The sequence below is a fragment of the Syngnathus leptorhynchus genome, unplaced genomic scaffold (assembly GCF_054491065.1).
Source record: "Syngnathus leptorhynchus isolate UIUO unplaced genomic scaffold, UIUO_Slep HiC_scaffold_324, whole genome shotgun sequence".
NCBI classification, from domain to species: domain Eukaryota; kingdom Metazoa; phylum Chordata; class Actinopteri; order Syngnathiformes; family Syngnathidae; genus Syngnathus; species Syngnathus leptorhynchus.
This window is the reverse complement of record NW_028232290.1, coordinates 9,912-15,000: the sequence shown is the minus strand read 5'-3', so window position 1 is coordinate 15,000 and position 5,089 is coordinate 9,912.

Below are 5,089 nucleotides of genomic sequence, written 5' to 3'. Positions count from 1 at the left end.
AAGGCGGGTGCCGAGTTCACTGGCCCCAAGCGACAACCGGTCACCGAGGCACCCGCCGAAGGCGGGTGCCGAGTTCACTGGCCCCAAGCGACGGCGGTCACCGAGGCACCCGCCGGAGGCGGGTGCCGAGTTCACCGGCCCCGAGCACCAGCGGTCAGCCACGGAGGGTGCTGGATCATCCATACTTCCAGAGCTCCAGAGCTCCATAGCCCCGGAGCTCCATAGCTCCATAGCCCCGGAGCTCCATAGCCCCGGAGCTCCATAGCTCCATAGCCCCGGAGCTCCATAGCCCCGGAGCTCCATAGCCCCGGAGCTCCATAGCCCCGGAGCTCCATAGCCCCGGAGCTCCATAGCCCCAGAGCTCCATACTTCCATAGCCCCAGAGCTCCATAGCTCCAGACTTCCATAGCCCCATACTTCCATAGCTCCATAGCTCCATAGCTCCATACTTCCATAGCTCCAGCCGCGGAGGGTGCTGGCTGGTGGCTCCATAGCTCCATACTTCCATAGCTCCAGTCAGAGAGTTGGCGAAAATTGCACTAAGTGCGAAAGCCCATTCATTTACAAGGGCGTGTCCGCCAGGCGGCGACATTTCCCCGTTACCGGTGGCTGCGCGGCGGGTGAGTGACAGAGCTTATCCGAGCGGCTGGAACTCTGCGCCGGCGTGGTCGAGCGTGAGGCCCCGGCCCTTTGGCTGCCTGGTACCTAAAACACTTCCATTGATCCAGCCACGGAGGGTGCTGGCTGGTGGCTCCATAGCTCCATAGCTCCATAGCACCAGAGCTCCATAGCTCCATAGCACCAGAGCTCCATAGCTCCATAGCACCAGAGCTCCATAGCACCAGAGCTCCATAGCTCCATAGCACCAGAGCTCCATAGCTCCATAGCACCAGAGCTCCATAGCTCCATAGCACCAGAGCTCCATAGCACCAGAGCTCCATAGCTCCAGCCTGGGTGGCTGGTGGCTCCATAGCTCCATACTTCCATAGCTCCAGTCAGAGAGTTGGCGAAAATTGCACTAAGTGCGAAAGCCCATTCATTTACAAGGGCGTGTCCGCCAGGCGGCGACATTTCCCCGTTACCGGTGGCTGCGCGGCGGGTGAGTGACAGAGCTTATCCGAGCGGCTGGAACTCTGCGCCGGCGTGGTCGAGCGTGAGGCCCCGGCCCTTTGGCTGCCTGGTACCTAAAACACTTCCATTGATCCAGCCACGGAGGGTGCTGGCTGGTGGCTCCATAGCTCCATAGCTCCATAGCACCAGAGCTCCATAGCTCCATAGCACCAGAGCTCCATAGCTCCATAGCACCAGAGCTCCATAGCTCCATAGCACCAGAGCTCCATAGCTCCATAGCACCAGAGCTCCATAGCTCCATAGCACCAGAGCTCCATAGCTCCATAGCTCCAGGGCTCCATAGCTCCAGGGCTCCATAGCTCCATAGCTCCAGGGCTCCATAGCTCCAGGGCTCCAGGGCTCCATAGCTCCAGGGCTCCAGGGCTCCAGGGCTCCATAGCTCCATACCTCCAGAGCTCCATAGCTCCATAGCACCAGAGCTCCATAGCTCCATAGCACCAGAGCTCCATAGCTCCATAGCACCAGAGCTCCATAGCTCCATAGCACCAGAGCTCCATAGCTCCATAGCTCCAGCCTGGGTGGCTGGTGGCTCCATAGCTCCATACTTCCATAGCTCCAGTCAGAGAGTTGGCTAAAATTGCACTAAGTGCGAAAGCCCATTCATTTACAACGGCGTGTCCACAAGGCGGCGACATTTCCCCGTTACCGGTGGCTGCGCGGCGGGTGAGTGACAGAGCTTATCCGAGCGGCTGGAACTCTGCGCCGGCGTGGTCGAGCGTGAGGCCTCGGCCCTTTGGCTGCCTGGTACCTAAAACACTTCCATTGATCCAGCCTCGGAGGGTGCTGGCTGGTGGCTCCATACCTCCATAGCTCCATACCTCCAGAGCTCCATAGCTCCATAGCACCAGAGCTCCATAGCTCCATAGCACCAGAGCTCCATAGCTCCATAGCACCAGAGCTCCATAGCTCCATAGCACCAGAGCTCCATAGCTCCATAGCACCAGAGCTCCATAGCTCCATAGCTCCATAGCACCAGAGCTCCATAGCACCAGAGCTCCATAGCTCCATAGCACCAGAGCTCCATAGCTCCATAGCACCAGAGCTCCATAGCTCCATAGCTCCAGGGCTCCATAGCTCCAGGGCTCCATAGCTCCATAGCTCCATAGCTCCAGGGCTCCATAGCTCCAGGGCTCCAGGGCTCCATAGCTCCAGGGCTCCAGGGCTCCATAGCTCCATACCTCCAGAGCTCCATAGCTCCATAGCGCCATACTTCCATAGCTCCAGAGCTCCATACTTCCATAGCACCAGAGCTCCATAGCTCCAGAGCTCCATAGCTCCAGCCTGGGTGGCTGGTGGCTCCATAGCTCCATACTTCCATAGCTCCAGTCAGAGAGTTGGCGAAAATTGCACTAAGTGCGAAAGCCCATTCATTTACAACGGCGTGTCCACAAGGCGGCGACATTTCCCCGTTACCGGTGGCTGCGCGGCGGGTGAGTGACAGAGCTTATCCGAGCGGCTGGAACTCTGCGCCGGCGTGGTCGAGCGTGAGGCCTCGGCCCTTTGGCTGCCTGGTACCTAAAACACTTCCATTGATCCAGCCACGGAGGGTGCTGGCTGGTGGCTCCATAGCTCCATACCTCCAGAGCTCCAGAGCTCCATAGCACCAGAGCTCCATAGCTCCATAGCACCAGAGCTCCATAGCACCAGAGCTCCATAGCTCCATAGCACCAGAGCTCCATAGCTCCATAGCACCAGAGCTCCATAGCTCCATAGCACCAGAGCTCCATAGCTCCATAGCACCAGAGCTCCATAGCTCCATAGCACCAGAGCTCCATAGCTCCATAGCACCAGAGCTCCATAGCTCCATAGCACCAGAGCTCCATAGCTCCATAGCACCAGAGCTCCATAGCTCCATAGCACCAGAGCTCCATAGCTCCATAGCACCAGAGCTCCATAGCTCCATAGCTCCAGCCTGGGTGGCTGGTGGCTCCATAGCTCCATACTTCCATAGCTCCAGTCAGAGAGTTGGCTAAAATTGCACTAAGTGCGAAAGCCCATTCATTTACAACGGCGTGTCCACAAGGCGGCGACATTTCCCCGTTACCGGTGGCTGCGCGGCGGGTGAGTGACAGAGCTTATCCGAGCGGCTGGAACTCTGCGCCGGCGTGGTCGAGCGTGAGGCCTCGGCCCTTTGGCTGCCTGGTACCTAAAACACTTCCATTGATCCAGCCACGGAGGGTGCTGGCTGGTGGCTCCATAGCTCCATACCTCCAGAGCTCCAGAGCTCCATAGCACCAGAGCTCCATAGCTCCATAGCACCAGAGCTCCATAGCACCAGAGCTCCATAGCTCCATAGCACCAGAGCTCCATAGCTCCATAGCACCAGAGCTCCATAGCTCCATAGCACCAGAGCTCCATAGCTCCATAGCTCCATAGCACCAGAGCTCCATAGCTCCATAGCACCAGAGCTCCATAGCTCCATAGCACCAGAGCTCCATAGCTCCATAGCACCAGAGCTCCATAGCTCCATAGCACCAGAGCTCCATAGCTCCATAGCACCAGAGCTCCATAGCTCCATAGCACCAGAGCTCCATAGCTCCATAGCACCAGAGCTCCATAGCTCCATAGCACCAGAGCTCCATAGCTCCATAGCTCCAGGGCTCCATAGCTCCATAGCTCCAGGGCTCCATAGCTCCAGGGCTCCAGGGCTCCATAGCTCCAGGGCTCCATAGCTCCAGGGCTCCAGGGCTCCATAGCTCCATACCTCCAGAGCTCCATACCTCCAGAGCTCCAGAGCTCCATAGCACCAGAGCTCCATGGCTTCAGAGCTCCATAGCACCATAGCTCCATACCTCCAGAGCTCCAGGGCTCCATAGCTCCATAGCTCCATAGCTCCATAGCTCCATACCTCCAGAGCTCCATAGCACCAGAGCTCCATGGCTCCATAGCTCCAGCCTGGGTGGCTGGTGGCTCCATAGCTCCATACTTCCATAGCTCCAGTCAGAGAGTTGGCGAAAATTGCACTAAGTGCGAAAGCCCATTCATTTACAACGGCGTGTCCGCCAGGCGGCGACATTTCCCCGTTACCGGTGGCTGCGCGGCGGGTGAGTGACAGAGCTTATCCGAGCGGCTGGAACTCTGCGCCGGCGTGGTCGAGCGGCTGGCCTCGGTAGTTGAGGTACCAGGGGTGGGGCGGGGAGCTCCAGGCGGGTCTTGTGAGAGAGTGAAGCCGAGCGGCTGGAACTCTCGGCCGGCCTGGTCGAGCGGCTGGCCTCGGTAGTTGAGGTACCAGGGGCGGGCTGGGGAGCTCCAGGCGGGGCTTGTGAGAGAGTGAAGCCGAGCGGCTGGAACTCTGGGCCGGCCTGGTCGAGCGGCTGGCCTCGGTAGTTGAGGTACCAGGGGTGGGCTGGGGAGCTCCAGGCGGGGCTTGTGAGAGAGTGTAGCCGAGCGGCTGGAACTCTGGGCCGGCGTGGTTGAGCAGCATGCCCGCGGAGGTGGCTCTTCCATAGGCAGGGAGGGTGCTGGAGCTCCACACTTCCATAGGCAGGGAGGGTGCTGGAGCTCCACACTTCCATAGGCAGGGAGGGTGCTGGAGCTCCACACTTCCATAGGCAGGGAGGGTGCTGGAGCTCCACACTTCCATAGGCAGGGAGGGTGCTGGAGCTCCACACTTCCATAGGCAGGGAGGGTGCTGGAGCTCCACACTTCCATAGGCAGGGAGGGTGCTGGCACATCCACACTTCCAGCCACGGAGCATGCTGGCACTTCCACCTTGCTTGCTAAGTCGGCGTGATCTTGCCCAAAAAGTCCCTCCTCACCTCCAGCTGGAAGTGGAAAAAAATCCTCCACCTGCTTGGCCGAGGTTCTGGAAGCCAGCAGCTCGCAGAATGTTGCCAAAGTTTCACTGGAAGGAAAAGAAAAGAGAAGACCGAGTGCGCATTTCACCTACCGCCGAATGTCCACAAGAGGGAAGTGTCACTCCGTCGCAGAATCTGCGCCGACGCACTCGGCACCCTTC